Source organism: Arachis ipaensis, chromosome B7 (assembly GCF_059453495.1).
Source record: "Arachis ipaensis isolate K30076 ecotype BB chromosome B7, ASM5945349v1, whole genome shotgun sequence".
NCBI lineage: Eukaryota > Viridiplantae > Streptophyta > Magnoliopsida > Fabales > Fabaceae > Arachis > Arachis ipaensis.
In genome coordinates this window covers 119155507-119171530 of record NC_142442.1, presented here as the reverse complement: position 1 = coordinate 119171530, position 16024 = coordinate 119155507, and the positions used below count along the sequence as shown (strand labels likewise).

General features: G+C 37.6%; 1 non-coding gene across 1 annotated transcript; it reads left to right on the top strand.

The window, feature by feature from the left end:
* Positions 1-11558: 11558 nt before the first annotated feature.
* On the top strand, positions 11559-11662 carry LOC148553894 (small nucleolar RNA R71). The gene has a single exon (XR_015893498.1). It is a non-coding gene; the product is annotated as a small nucleolar RNA R71 (small nucleolar RNA).
* Positions 11663-16024: the final 4362 nt, after the last annotated feature.

Sequence of the window (16024 nt, the reverse complement as noted above, 5' to 3'; positions counted from 1 at the left end):
CAGCAAAGATAACAATTATCAATCACGATGAGTTTGACAACTCAAGAGTTACCAATTAATCAACCAAAGCTAAAAGAGAAAAATCTAAATTATTTATATAAATAAAGGAAAGCAATCATAATTCTGAAATACCTCAAATTATATTAAATAGAAAATCAATCTAAACATAAAAAGTTCATAAACTAAATTGAGAAAATAAGTAAAAGGAACATTGAACCTGGAACTCAAAAGAAATTGTAAGTTGAAATAATAAGAAATCATAAATCCTTTAAGAGGAATCCTAATCCTAAATCCTAAGAGAGAGGAGAGAACCTCTCTCTCTAAAAACTACATCTAAATTATGAAAAGTGAATAATGGAAGACATTTTTATGAATGGATGCATTCCCCCACTTTATAGCCTCTAATCTGTATTTTCTGGACCAAAAACTGGGTCAAAAACAGCCCAGAAATTGCTCCCAGCGTATTCTGGTACGTACAGGTCGCGGAAAAGTGACGCGGAAGCGTCGTCCTCACGTTTGCGTGGATTGCGTTTCTGCCAGGTCACATGTCCGCGTGATCCACGCGTTCGCGTCGCCTGGCTTCGAGGAATCTATGGCAAATTATATATCGTTGCGAAGCCCCAGATGTTAGCTTTCCAACGCAACTGAAACCGCGTCATTTGGATCTCTGTAGCTCACGTTATGGTCGATTTAGTACCAAGAGGTCAGGCTGGACAGCTTTAGCAATTCCTTCAGTTTCTGGTATTCCTTTCACTTTTGCATGCTTCCTTTCCATCCTCTAAGCCATTCCTGCCCTGTAATCTCTGAAAACACTTAACACACATATCACGGCATCGAATGGTAATAAGAGAGATTAATATTAGCAATTATAAGGCCAAAGAAGCATGTTTTCAATCATAGCACAAAATCAGGAGGGAAATCGTAAACTCATGCAAATCATATGAATAAGTGTATGAAAGATTGATAAAATCCACTCAATTGAGCACAAGATAAACCATAAAAGAGTGGTTTATCAATTTCTTCCTCCTACATGCACCATTTAGGTAAGTTGAAGAAAATAGTTGTGAATCATTGCTACGAATTAAAGGTCAAGAACAAAATTGAGTCAAAGAATTGATGAATGACTCAGATCTTTGAAGCAAAATGAAAAAGGAAGAAAAAAAAGCTGCTAAGTAAGGATTATGTCAACTTTATTCATTGCTGCTGTCCCATCTCTTCTTTGTGCTGCTGCTCTATTATTTGGGAAAGAAGAACAAGTCAAAGATGTCCAAACTAAGTTCAAGGTTTGGAAGCTTTACTCCTCTTTAAAAGGGGTAAAGGCCAAAAATTGAGGCACTGAGTGAGCACGCAGTTTGGGTTCTCATAGCTTTCAAACTATCCTTTCTTCTCCTTCATGGTTTTACATTAAATTTTCTGTTCTCTTTCTTTGTATCTTTTCAATAAAAAAAGCATTAAGTGAGGTATCAGTAAAAACCATTAAGAAAAAAGATAAAGAGAGTTATCTTTAAAAAGTTAGAAATTTATGTCAAACTCTTTTGTATGTATTTCTATTTTGTATTCATGATTTTGAGGAAATTTTCTTACTAAGTTGGATAAGCACTTAGTGGTTGAAAGTATAGGATCGGAGTAAACCCAGCCAAACTGAGTTTGGATAAAAGTTTGGTTTGTCTCAGATAGAATTGGATAAAATTTTAAGGAATTGGTGATTGTAACATTTGTGAAAGATAATGAAAATTTTAGAGATAAGTTCTTTTTTTGTCCCTAAGAATTGAGGTCAAAATCAAAATCGTCCCCGACCTTTTTTTGTTGTTAAAATTATCCTCAACGTTACAAAACGTTATAAAATCGTCCTTTTCTACTTCAATTTTTTTTTACCAAATTACCCTTATTAAATAATAAAAATAATTAAAAAATTAAAATAAATTAAAAAAAATTATAAAATAAAATAAGAAAGAAAACAAAGGAAAAAGGGAAGGGGGAATCACGCAGGGGTGGGGGGCAGGAAAAAAGAAGGGGGGAAGGGAAAGGGGGGAGGTCATGCCGTCGTTTGGGCTGCCTCGGAGGTGCACCCGCCGCCACCCCTGCGTCCAACCCGCAGCCACCAGCCGTCGCAAGTTTGCATGGAGGCACCGCCGCTGCCGTCCAGCTCCCAACCTTCTGCTGTTCGCTGTTCGAGTTCTCCCTGCCTCTTTCCGAAGCCGCCACTTGCCCCTGCAAGCCCTTGCTGCTTTGTCCTCCATCTCAATTCCAAGGGAAGACCGCCACCATGAGTGGTGGTGGATTAGTCACGCACTTCTCTCTTCCGCGCCGCGAAATCACTGACGGCGGCTCTGCTCCTCACATCGTCATCGGTGGCGGTTGTCCGCGGGTTCGGCGCCTCCCAAGGAAGAAACCGGACTCCTGTCCCGTCGCCACCACTGGAGTGAGGTCCCGTCGCCATCGAGCCCTGTTGTTGCTTCTGCTTTTTTGCTTTTGCTTTCTGCCTTCTGCTTCTACTTCTGCTTCTACTTCTGCTTCTATTTTTGCTTTTGTTGTTGCTTCACCATTGTTGATTCACCCTTCACAATTGTTGTTGTTAATTTATTATTGGTGATACTGCTTCTGATTATAGTAAATTAGTAATTGCTTCTGATTATAGTAATTGCATGATGATGATTTGGCTATGGTGGCAGTGGTGATGGTGGTGAGGAAAGGGAGAGTCAGGAGGTGCGAAGGAAAAGAGATGATGGCTATGTTGCTGTTAATTTAATTTCTTGCTTCTACCTTTTGCTATGTTCTGTCTGTCTGGTAAAATGAAGAAGAGTGAGAAGTTGGAAGGGGATTGGGGAAGAATGAGAAGAGGAAGGGGAGGAGGGGTGGGTGTCCTCCGGCAGTGGTAATTGTCGCGGCGAAAATGAGAAGAAGAGGGTGATGGTGAAGAGTAGAAGGAAGGAGATTGGGGGAGGGGTGGGGGGAGAGACCGAAGAGATGCTGGGGAGTGGGTGGGGTGGGATTTTGCTCCTTTTTTTAATATTATCTTTATTAATAATGAAAGGTAATTTGGTCAAAAAAATATAATTGAAGTAGAAAATGACGATTTTATAACATTTTGTAATGTTGGGGATGATTTTAATAAGAAAAAAAGGTCGGAGACGATTTTGATTTTGACCTCAAACCTTAGGGACGAAAAAAGTACTTATCCCAAAATTTTATCACTGTTGTGATAGAAACTGGATATAGATCACATTGCACATTGTGACTAAACTATGATAGATGGTTGTGTCATTCTCTCTTATCTATTCTTCTTCTATTTTTTTTGAAATGAGATAAAATAAAATTGTCTCCTAAATTGTCTATATTACAAAAGTTACAGTAATCTAAAAATAAAGAATTTGTTCTGTTCTCAATCGTATCGTAAAGAGATAAAATAAAAGTATCTTCTAAAATATTAACTTGATAGAATTAACATCAACTAAATTTTAAATTCAGTTTGAAATTAAAATGAATAGATCTAAAAAGTGGTTATAGATTTAACTTCTCTTTTTTAAATTATTGATAAATTTTTATATATAAATATATAATGATTAATTTTGATGATTGATTTTAGTGTGCAAACAAATTTTTAATTATGTTATTAACGACGACTAAACTAATTGTACATTAGAATATATCTATATATATACTATGCTGAGTTTTGCATCTTGTCGGTGCGATTAGTTTGAAGCACAAAATTTATAAATAAATAAATAATTACTGAGCTTGTTGGATACAGCTTTCAATTTAAAGGAATTGATTTGGATGGCGAAGCCAACGTAAGGATGATGACACAACGACCCAACGGATTGTAACCAACAAAAAATGAAAATGAAAATGAAAATGGAATTAAAAGAAATTGGAACGTTGACAGGATAAGCATCCATATATGGACCCTATTCTTTATTATTCATTAGCTGTGAAAGTAAAATAGAGACTCCGAATCTCGTTGTAACTTCTAACCAGCTTCCTATGATGCTCTGTGGAACCCATCAAGATTCATCGTTTCACATTTACCGAATATTGATCCATTCTTACAGTTTCAAAAAATGTTTCCTTCGATTGTATATAGGTGGATAGAAATGATGACAAGTAAGATGAAAGTGGAAACTAGGAAATCAGTTCAATCCCATCGTAAACACGCACCAACTGTGCCACCGGTCTCTTTACGTGCTATTCTTAGCTGATCTTCTCTCGCATGTTTTGCAGATTCTTGAATTTATTCGGTAAGTATTTGAAATAAAGGAGATTATTGAAAATATCTTTAGATGGAGATAATAATTAAGATATTAATATATATTATGCTAAAAATTTTTAATCAAATATACATGTTAAATTATTTAATGATTCTTAATTATTATTTTTATTTGAATACTCAACTTAAAATAATACTTTAAATAAACGATCACAATATATATTGTACCGTATTTCTTATACATCGGTAAAATTGGATTATACTTCGGTAGGACCCAAATAAATTCAAATTATTTAAACTCATTGTAACAAACTTCTCCCCCAAAATTTCGCACTTAATTGGCCAGAACTAACAGACCAATGATTAATTCAGCTATATCGGCTATAAATCAGAGCCTAAGCTGACGATAAGGAGGCATAAGTTCACCAACACAATGCAAGACACTATACTGGCTCTCTTTTTAAGATATTTCACTGACTTGAATGTCGGAATCTTTTTTGCAGGTACCACGTTTGGGTCCGAGCTCACGAGGATACTACGCCCCTAGGCTGGAAATCGCAAGAACTTTCAAGAATTGTGCGGAGCCGACCTATAGCACAGCAGCGTATCCTTGCCACAACATTTGGCGCCCACCGTGGGGCCAGCCCTCGTTTTTTAGTTTGACCTAACGCTTTACCAGTTTTTCTTGTGTTTTCTTTTCTTCGCAGAGGTTGAGTCATGACAGACCATTCGGTAAGTCCTCAACACCCTCCAACTAATGACGAACTTTTGGTAGCTGGTATACGGAATCGTGATCTCACACTTTTCTCACAACTCCGTGCAACTGACCAGCAAGTGCACTGGGTCGTCCAAGTAATAAACTTTACGTGAGTAAGGGTCAATCCCACGGAGATTGTCGGCTTGAAGCAAGCTATGGTCATCCTTGTAAATCTCAGTCAGGCGGATTCAAATGGTTATGAGGTTTTAATAATTAAAATATAAATAAAACATAAAATGAGATAGAGTTACTTATGTAATTCACTGGTGGGAATTTTAGATAAGCGTATGGAGATACTTTGTTGCTTCTGAACCTCTGCTTTTCTATTGCCTTCTTCCAACCATGCGTTACCTCCTTCCATGGTAAGCTGTAAGATCCTCTTAGTGAAAATGGTCTTCTACGGTTTCTGCACGGCTAATCAACTGTCGGATTTCTCGTCTCGGATGAAAAATACCAGGTACAGCTACTGCATGGCTAATCATCTGTCGGTTCCCACTAGCGTCGGAATAGAATCCATTGATCCTTTTGCACACTGTCACTTGCGCCCAACATTCGCAGGTTTGATGCTCGTCACAATCATCCCCTCCCGGATCCTACTCGGAATACCATAGACAAGGTTTAGACTTTTCGGATCCTAGGAATGGCTGCCAATTATTCTAGCCTATACCACGAAGATACTAATCTCACGGACTCGGTCAGTGTATTAGATATCTAAGAGAATATACTCCGGCTGTCGTCCAATGACTACGTTGAACATCATGTAGACCGCTTTGTGGTTGTCAGGCACGTGATCTTGGCTAAGCGAGTAACGAAGATTGGGTGATTGTCACGGGTCACCCATTCATTCTGACTTAACTGAATTAAGTACGAGAGTATATCTTGGAGAAAAAGTAGGCGTGAATTGAATAGAAAACAGTAGTAATTGCATTAATTCATGAAGAACAGTAGAGCTCCACACCTTAATCTATGGGGTGTAGAAACTCCACCGTTGAAAATACATAAGTGAAAAAGGTCTAGGCATGGCCGTGAGGCCAGCCCCCAAACGTGTACAATGGTCTATCAGAGCATAAGATGGTTAAAAGACGTAAAATAAATCTCTAAAAGAAGTTTTTATACTAAACTAGTAACCTAGGGTTACAGAAAATAAGTAACTAAGTGCAGATAGTGCAAAAATCTACTTTCGGGGCCCACTTGGTGTGTGCTTGGGCTAAGAATTGAAGCTTTTTCTTGCTTAGGCTATTTCTGGAGTTAATCGCCAGCTTTGGTGCCAGTTTGGGCGTTTAACTCCAATTCAGGTGCCAGTTTGGGCGTTTTACGCCAAGATATTTTAGGATGACTTTGAACGCCAGTTTGAGCCATCAAATCTCAAAAAAAGTATGGACTATTATATATTTTTGGAAAGCCCAGGATGTCTACTTTCCAAACGCAATTGAGAGCGCGCCAATTGGGTATCTGTAGCTCCAGAAAATCCACTTCGAGTGCAGGAGGGTCAGAATCCAATAGCATCTGCAGTCCTTTTTCAGCCTCTGAATTAGATTTTTGCTCAGGTCCCTCAATTTCTGCCAAAAAATACCTGAAATCACAGAAAAACACACAAACTCATAGTAAAGTCCAGAAATTTGATTTTTGAATAAAAACTAATAAAAATATAATAAAAAGTAACTAAAACATACTAAAAACTATGTAAAAATAATGCCAAAAAGGGTATAAATTATCTGCTCATTACAACACCAAACTTAAATTGTTGCTTGTCCCCAAGCAACTAAAAACAAAATAGGATAAAAACAAGAGAATATACAATGAATTCCAAACTTATCAATGAACTTAGTTCCAATTAGATGAGCGGGACTTGTAGCATTTTTGCTTCTGAATAGTTTTGGCATCTCACTTTATCCTTTGAAGTTCAGAATGATTGGCATCTATAGGAACTCAGAATTCAGATAGTGTTATTGATTCTCCTATTTCAGTATGTTGATTCTTGAATACAGCTACTTTATGAGTCTTGGCTGTGACCCTAAGCATTTTGTTTTCCAGTATTACCACCGGATACATAAATGTCACAGACACATAACTGGGTGAACCTTTTCAGATTGTGACTCAGCTTTGCTAGAGTCCCCAGTTAGAGGTGCCCAGAGCTCTTAAGCACACTCTTTTTGCTTTGAACCACGACTTTAATCGCTCAGTCTCAAGCTTTTCACTTGACACCTTCACGCCACAAGCACATGGTTAGGGACAGCTTGGTTTAGCCGCTTAAGCCAGGATTTTATTCCTTGGGCCCTCCTATCCATTAATGCTCAAAGCCTTGGATCCTTTTTACCCTTGCCTTTTGGTTTAAAGGGTTACTGGCTTTTTCTGCTTGCTTTTTCTTTTTTCTTTCTTTTGTTTTTTCTCTTTTTTTTTTGCCACTTTTTTTTCTGCAAGCTTTGTATTCACTGCTTTTTCTTGCTTCAAGAATCAATTTTATGATTTTTCAGATTATCAATAATATTTTTCCTTTTTCATTATTCTTTCAAGAGCCAACAATTTTAACATTCATAAACAACAAATTCAAAAATATGCATTGTTCAAGCATTCATTCAGAAAATAAAAGGTATTGCCACCACATCAAAATAATTAAACTAATTTCAAGATAGAATTTGAAATCATGTACTTCTTGTTCTTTTGCAATTAAAACCATTTTTCATTTAAGAAAGGTGATGGATTCATAGGACATTCATAGATTTAAGACATAGACACTAGACACTAATGATCATGTAATAAAGACACAAACATAAACAAAACATAAAGCATATATTTCGAAAAATAAAAAAACAAGGAAATTAAAGAACGGGTCCACCTTAGTGATGGCGGCTAGTTCTTCCTCTTGAAGATCTTATGGAGTGCTTGAGCTCCTCAATGTCTCTTTCTTGCCTTTGTTGCTCCTCCCTTATGGCTCTTTGGTCCTCTCTAATTTCATGGAGGATGATGGAATGCTCTTGGTGCTCCATCCTTAGTTGTCCCATGTTGGAACTTAATTCTCCTAAGGAGGTGTTGATTTGCTCCCAATAATTTTGTGCAAGAAAATGCATCCCTTGAGGCATCTCAGGGATTTCTAGATGAGGAACTTCCTCATGCTCTTGTTGAGGTCCATGGGTGGGCTCTCTTGTTTGCTCCATCTTCTTCTTAGTAATGGGCTTGTCTCCTTCAATGAGGATGTCCTCCTCTATGACAATTCCAGCTGAATTGCATAGGGTGCAAATGAGATGAAGGAAGGCTAATCTTGCCAAAGTGGAGGGCTTGTCTGCCACCTTGTAGAGTTCTAGGGATATCATCTCATGAACTTCTACTTTCTCTCCATTCATGATGCTATGGATCATGATAGCCCGGTCTATTGTAACTTTAGACCGGTTGCTAGTAGGAATGATAGAGCATTGGATGAACTCCAACCATCCCCTAGCCACGGGTTTAAGGTCAAGCCTTCTTAGTTGAACCGGCTTGCCTCTTGAGTCTCTTTTCCATTGAGCTCCTTTCACATAGATGTCCATAAGGACTTGGTCTAACCTTTGATCAAAGTTGACCCTTCTAGTGAAAGGGTGAGGATCTCCTTGCATCATTGGCAAGTTGAATGTCAACCTCACATTTTTCGGACTAAAATCCAAGTAATTCCCCCTAACCATTGTGAGCCAATTCTTTGGGTTCGGGTTCATACTTTGATCATGGTTCCTAGTGATCCATGCATTAGCATAGAACTCTTGAACCATTAAGATTCTGACTTGTTAAATGGGGTTGGTGAGAGTTTTCCAACCTCTTCTTTGAATCTCATGCCGGATCTCCGGATATTCACTCTTTTTGAGCTTGAAGGGGACCTCGGGGATCACCTTTTTCTTGGCCACAACTTCATAGAAGTGGTTTTGATGGACCTTTGAGATGAAGCTCTCCATCTCCCATGACTCGGAGGTGGAAGCTATTGCCTTCCCTTTCCTCTTTCTAGAGGTTTCTCCGGCCTTAGGTGCCATTGATGGTTATGGAAAAACAAAAAAAAAGCTTAGCTTTTCCCACACCAAACTTAGAAGTGTTGCTCGTCCTCGAGCAAAAGAAGAAAGAAATGAGTAGAAGAAGAAGAAATGGAGGAGATGGAGGTGAGGAGTGGGTTCGGCCAAGGGGGAAAGAAGTGTTTGTGATGTGTGAAAATGAAGGTAGTAAGGAGGGATATTTATAGGGTAGGGGAGAGAGGGAATTTGGTCATGGGTGGGTGGGTTTGAGAGGGAAATAGTTTGAATTTGAATGGTGAGGTAGGTGGGGTTTTATGAATAATGGATGTGAGTGGTGAAGAGATTATGGAGAAGAGGGTAGGATTTGATAGGTGAAGGGAATTTGGGGAAGAGTTATTGATGGGATTGGTCAAGGGTATTTGGGGAAGAGTGTTATGGAAAGGTGTGAAGAGGAGAGAAGAAGAGGTGGGGTAGGTGAAGATCCTGTGGGGTCCACAGATCCTGAGGTGTCAAGGAATTCTGCTCCCTGCACCATTCTGGCGTTCAAACGCCCATTGTGTGCCAATTCTGGTATTTAACGCCAGCTCTGCTACCTTTCCTGGCGTTAAACGCCAGTTTGCTGCCCATTTCTGGTGTTTAACACCAGCCAGACGCCAGTCAGCCCTTTCTGCCGTTAAACTCCCAGAGTGCTGTCCATTCTGGCGTTTAACGCCCAGAATGCTGCCAGGCTGGGCGTTAAACGCCCATTCTGCTATCCTTACTGGCGTTTAAACGCCAGTAAGCCTGTCCTCTAGGGTATCCTGTTTTTGATGTTGTTTTTTATTTTGTTTTTGATTTTTCAGTTCTTTTTGTGACTTCACATGATCATCAATCTAAAGAAAACATAAAATAACAATGAAAAATAAATAAATATAATTAAATAACATTGGGTTGCCTCCCAACAAGCACTTCTTTAGTGTCAATAGCTTGACAGTGAGCTCTTAGAGAGCTTCACAGAGACTCAGAGCTTGATGTTGGCCTCCCAACATCAAACTTAGAAGTTGAGTGTGGGGGCTATGTTTGACTCTGTATTGAGAGAAGCTTTTCAAGCTTCCTCTCCATGGTTACAGAAGAAGATCCTTGAGCCTTAAACACAAGGTAGTCCTCATTCAATTAAAGGACTAACTCTCCTCTGTCCACATCAATCACAGCTCTTGCTATGGCTAGGAAGGGTCTTCCAAGGATGATGAATTCATCTTCATCCTTCCCAGTGTCTAGGATTATGAAATCAGCAGGGATGTAAAAGCCTTTAACCTTCACTAAGACATCCTCTACAAGTCCATAAGTCTGTTTCCTTGAATTGTCTGCCATCTCTAGTGAGATTCTAGCAGCTTGTACCTTAAAGATCCCCAGTTTCTCCTTTACAGAGAGTGGCATGAGGTTTATACTTGAACCAAGGTCACACAGAGCCTTTTTAAAGGTCATGGTGCCTATGGTACAAGGTATTAAGAACTTTCCGGGATCCGGATTCTTCTGAGGTAATTTCTGTTGAACCAAGGCATTCAGTTCATTAATGAGCAATGGAGGTTCATCCTCCCAAGTCTCATTACCAAATAACTTGACATTCAGCTTCATGATTGCTCCTAGATACTGAGCAACTTGCTCTTCAATAATATCTTCATTCTCTTCAGAGGAAGAATACTCATCAGAGCTCATGAATGGCAACAGTAAGTTCAGTGAAATCTCTATGGTCTCTATATGAGCCTCAGATTACTTTGGTTTCTCAGGAAGGAACTCCTTAGTGATCAGTGGATGTCCATTGAGGTCTTCCTAAGTGGAAATCACTGCCTTTCTCTCCTCTACAGGTTCGGCCATGTTGGACGTGTTTATGGCCTTGCACTCTCTTTTTGGATTCTCTTTTGTATTGTTTGGGAGAGTACTAGGAGGGATTTCAGTAATTCTTTTACTCAGTTGACCCACTTGTGCCTCCAAATTTCTAATGGAGAATCTTGTTTCAGTCATGAAACTGTGAGTGGTCTTACTTAGATCAGAGATTATGGTTGCTAAATCAGAGGGGCTCTGCCTAGAATTCTTTGTCTGTTGCTCAGAAGATGATGGAAAAGGCTTGCTATTGCCAAACCTATTTCTTCCACCATTATTATTGAAGCCTTGATTAGGCTTCTGTTGATCCTTCCATGAGAAATTAGGATGATTCCTCCATGAAGGATTATAGATGTTTCCATAGGATTCTCCCATCTAATTCACCTCTTCCATTGCAGGATTCTCACGGTCATAAGCTTCTCCTTCAGGGGAGGCTTCTTTAGTACTGCCTGATGCAGCTTGCATTTCAATCAGACTCTGAGAAATCATATTGACTTGCTGAGTCAATATTTTGTTCTAAGCCAATATGGCATTCAAAGTATCAATCTCAAGAACTCTTTTCTTCTGAGTTGTTCCATTATTCACAGAATTTCTTTCAGAAGTATACATGAACTAGTTATTTGCAACCATTTCAATGAGTTCCTGGACTTCTGCAGGCGTCTTCTTCAGATGAAGAGATCCACCAGCAGAATGGTCCAATGACATCTTGGACAATTCAGATAGACCATCATAGAATATACATAGGATGCTCCATTCTGAAAGTATGTCAGAAGGACACCTTCTGATCAATTGCTTGTATCTTTCCCAAGCTTCATAGAGGGATTCACCTTCCTTCTGTCTAAAGGTTTGGACTTCCACTCTAAGCTTGCTCAACTTTTGAGGTAGAAATAATTTGGCTAAGAAAGCATTGACCAACTTTTCCCAAGAGTTCAGGCTTTCTTTAGGTTGTGAGTCCAACCATGTCCTAGCTCTGTCTCTTACAGCAAAGGGAAAAATCATAAGTCTGTAGACCTCGGGATTAACCCCATTGGTCTTAACAGTGTCACAGATTTGCAAGAATTCAGCTAAGACTTGATGATGATCTTCCAATGGAAGTCCATGAAACTTGCAATTCTGCTGCATTAGAGAAACTAATTGAGGCTTAAGCTCAAAATTGTTTGCTCCAATTGCAGGAATTGAGATGCTTCTTCCATAGAAGTCAGAAGTCGGTGCAGTAAAGTCACCAAGCATCTTCCTTGCATCTCTACCATTGTTGTTATTTTCGGCTGCCATGACTATTTCTTTTTCAAAAATTTCTGTTAAGTCCTCTCCAGAGTGTTGTGCATTAGCTTCTCTTAGCTTCCTCTTTAGAGTCCTTTCAGGTTCAGGATCAGTTTCAACAAGAATGTCTTTATCCCTGTTTCTGCTCATATGAAAAAAAAGAGAACAGAAAAGAATAAGACTCCTCTATGTCACAGTATAGAGATTCCTTTATGTGAGTAGAAGAATAGAAGAAATAGAATGAAGAAGGGAGAAGAAGGAGAATTCGAACACAGAGAGAGGGAGTGGGTTCGAATTTTAAGAAGAAGAGTGTTAGTAAATAAATAAAATAAATAGAAAGAGATGAGAGAGAGAAGAAATTCGAATTTTAATTTAAAATAAAAGAAAAATATTTTTGTTTTTATTTTAATTATTAGTTAGAATTCGAATTTAAGAAGGAAAATAAAATAAAATTAGAAATTAAAATAAAATTAGAAATTAAAACAATTAGTTAATTAAAAAGAATTTTGAAAAAGAGGTTAATGATTTTCCAAAATTAGAGAGAGAAAGGTAGTTAGGTGGTTTTGAAAAAGATATGATTGAAATAGAAAACTTTTAAAATCAAACAAAAAGTTAAGTAGTTAATTGAAAAAGATTTGGAAATCAAATTTTGAAAAGATAAGAAGTTAGAAAAGGATTTTGAAATTAAATTTTGGAAAAGATATGATTGAAAATCATTTTGAAAAAGATTTGAAAAGGAAATTAAAAAGATTTGATTTTTGAAAGTTGATTACTTGACTAACAAGAAATTAAGAGATATGATTCTAGAATTTAAAGATTGATCCTTTCTTAATAGGCAAGTAACAACTTGAAAATTTCTGAATCAAAACATTAAATGCTAGCTATGATTTCGAAAATTATGAAATAAAAATAAGAAAAATATTTTGAAAATCAATTTTGGAGAATTTTTGAAAAACTTGAAAGAAAAATGAAAAAGATTTTGAAAAATTTTAAGAAAGAATTCGAAAATATCAAAAGGAATTTGAAAAAAAAAATTGATTTTGAAAAAGATTTGAAAAGATAGAATTTTTAAATTGAAATTTATGAGTAAAATAAGGAAAGATATATTTTTTTGAGTTTTGAATTTTAATGATGAGAGAGAAAAACACAAAAATGATACAAAACATAAAAGTTTAAGATTAAAACGAAAAATGCATGCAAGAACACTTTGAATGTCAAGATGAACACCAAGAACACTTTGAAGATCATGATGAACATCAAGAACATATTTTTGAAAATTTTTAAGAAAAATATGCAAGACACCAAACTTAAAAATTTTTAAACTTTAGACACTAGTAATTCAAAAATGCTTATGAAAAACAAGAAAATACACAAAATAAGAAAATTTAAAAATCAAACAAGGAAAATCATCAAGAACAACTTGAAGATCAATGAAGAACACATGCATATATTTTTCGAAAATTTAAAGAAAATTTAAAAAGCATGCAATTGACACCAAACTTAAAATTTGACACAAGACTCAAACAAGAAACACAAAATTTTTGGTTTTTTATGATTTTATTAAATTTTTTTGTAATTTTTTTAAAATTATTTTAGAAAAAGAAAATAAATAAATTCAGAATTTTTAATAGGAATTCCAGGAATCATGCAATGTTAGTCTAAAACTTCGGTCCAAAAATTTAGACATGGCTAAATAGCCAGCCAAGCTTTATGTGAAAGCTTCGGTCCAAAAAATTAGACATGGCTAAATAGCCAGCCAAGCTTTAGCATAAAACATACAAGCATGTCAATGAGAAGTGGAAGCCTCAGTCCAAAAGATTAGACATGGCTAAACAGCCAGCCAGGCTTCAACATATCTTATGAAACTCAAGAATCCGTTCTTAAAAAATTCTGAAGAACACAGTTTTTTTTTGAAAACTTTTTCGAAAACTAAGTAATTTTGTTTTGTATTTTTTTCGAAAATAAAAAATAAAATTACCTAATCTGAGCAACAAGATGAACTGTCAGTTGTCCAAACTCGAACAATCCCCGGCAACGGCGCTAAAAATTTGGTACTCGGAATCGTGATCTCACACTTTTCTCACAACTCCGTGCAACTGACCAGCAAGTGCACTGGGTCATCCAAGTAATAAACCTTACGTGAGTAAGGGTCGATCCCACGGAGATTGTCGGCTTAAAGCAAGCTATGGTCATCCTTGTAAATCTCAGTCAGGCGGATTCAAATGGTTATGAGGTTTTGATAATTAAAATATAAATAAAATATAAAATAAGATAGAGTTACTTATGTAATTCACTGGTGAAAATTTCAGATAAGCGTATAGAGATACTTTGTTGCTTCTGAACCTCTGCTTTCCTATTGCCTTCTTCCAACCATGCGTTACCTCCTTCCATGGCAAACTGTAAGATCCTCTCAGTGAAAATGGTCCTCTACGGTTTCTGCACGACTAATCAACTGTCGGATTTCTCATCTCAGATGAAAAATACCAGGTACAGCTACCGCATGGCTAATCATCTGTCGGTTCCCGCTAGCGTCGGAATAGAATCCATTGATCCTTTTGCACACTATCACTTGCGCCCAACATTCGCAGGTTTGAAGCTTGCCATAATCATCCCCTCCCGGATCCTACTCGGAATATCATAGACAAGGTTTAGACTTTTCGGATCCCAGGAATGGCTGCCAATTATTCTAGCCTATACCACGAAGATACTAATCTCACGAACTCGGTCAGTGTATTAGATATCTAAGAGAATATACTCCGGCTGTCGTCCAATGACTACGTTGAACATCATGTAGACCGCTTTGTGGTTGTCAGGCACGCGATCTTGGCTAAGTGAGTAATGAAGATTGGGTGATTGTCTCGGGTCACCCCTTCATTCTGACTTAACTGAATTAAGTACGAGAGTATATCTTGGAGAAGAAGTAGGCGTGAATTGAATAGAAAACAGTAATAATTGCATCAATTCATGAAGAACAGCAGAGCTCCACACCTTAATCTATGGGGTGTAGAAACTCCACCGTTGAAAATACATAAGTGAAAAAGGTCTAGGCATGGCCGTGAGGCCAGCCCCCAAACGTGTACAATGGTCTATCAGAACATAAGATGGTTAAAAGACGTAAAATAAATCTCTAAAAGTAGTTTTTATACTAAACTAGTAACCTAGGGTTACAGAAAATAAGTAACTAAGTGCAGATAGTGCAGAAATCTACTTTCAGGGCCCACTTGGTGTGTGCTTGGGCTGAGCATTGAAGCTTTTTCGTGCTTATACTGTTCCTGGAGTTAAACGCCAGCTTTGGTGCCAGTTTGGGCGTTTAACTCCAATTCTAGTGCCAGTTTGGGCGTTTTACGCCAAGATGTTTTAGGATGATTTTAAACGCCAGTTTGGGCCATCAAATCTCGAGCAAAGTATGAACTATTATATATTGATGGAAAGCCCAGGATGTCTACTTTCCATCACAATTGAGAGCGCGGCAATTGGGTATCTGTAGCTCCAAAAAATCTACTTCGAGTGTAGGAGGTTCAGAATCCAACAGCATCTGCAATCCTTTTTTAGTCTCTGAATCAGATTTTTGCTCAGGTCCCTCAATTTCAGCCAGAAAATACCTGAAATTACAGAAAAATATACAAACTCGTAGTAAAGTCCAGAAATATAATTTTTGAATAAAAACTAATAAAAATATAATAAAAAGTAACTAAAACATACTAAAAACTATGTAAAAATAATGCCAAAAAGGGTATAAATTATCCGCTCATCAATAGCGAACGCCGCTTTACAAGCAGAAGTCCAACGAACGGCAGAGCTATTAGTGGCAAAACAGAACAATGGCAACAAAAAGGACTATCACAAGAAGGTTAATGACGACCTTCACCAAGAACACCAATCTGAGTCAAACACGAAGACAGGCTGAGCACCTCCCAAAACAGAAAGGCGGAGGATCGCCCCTTCTCTGAAGAAATAATAAACTTTGAA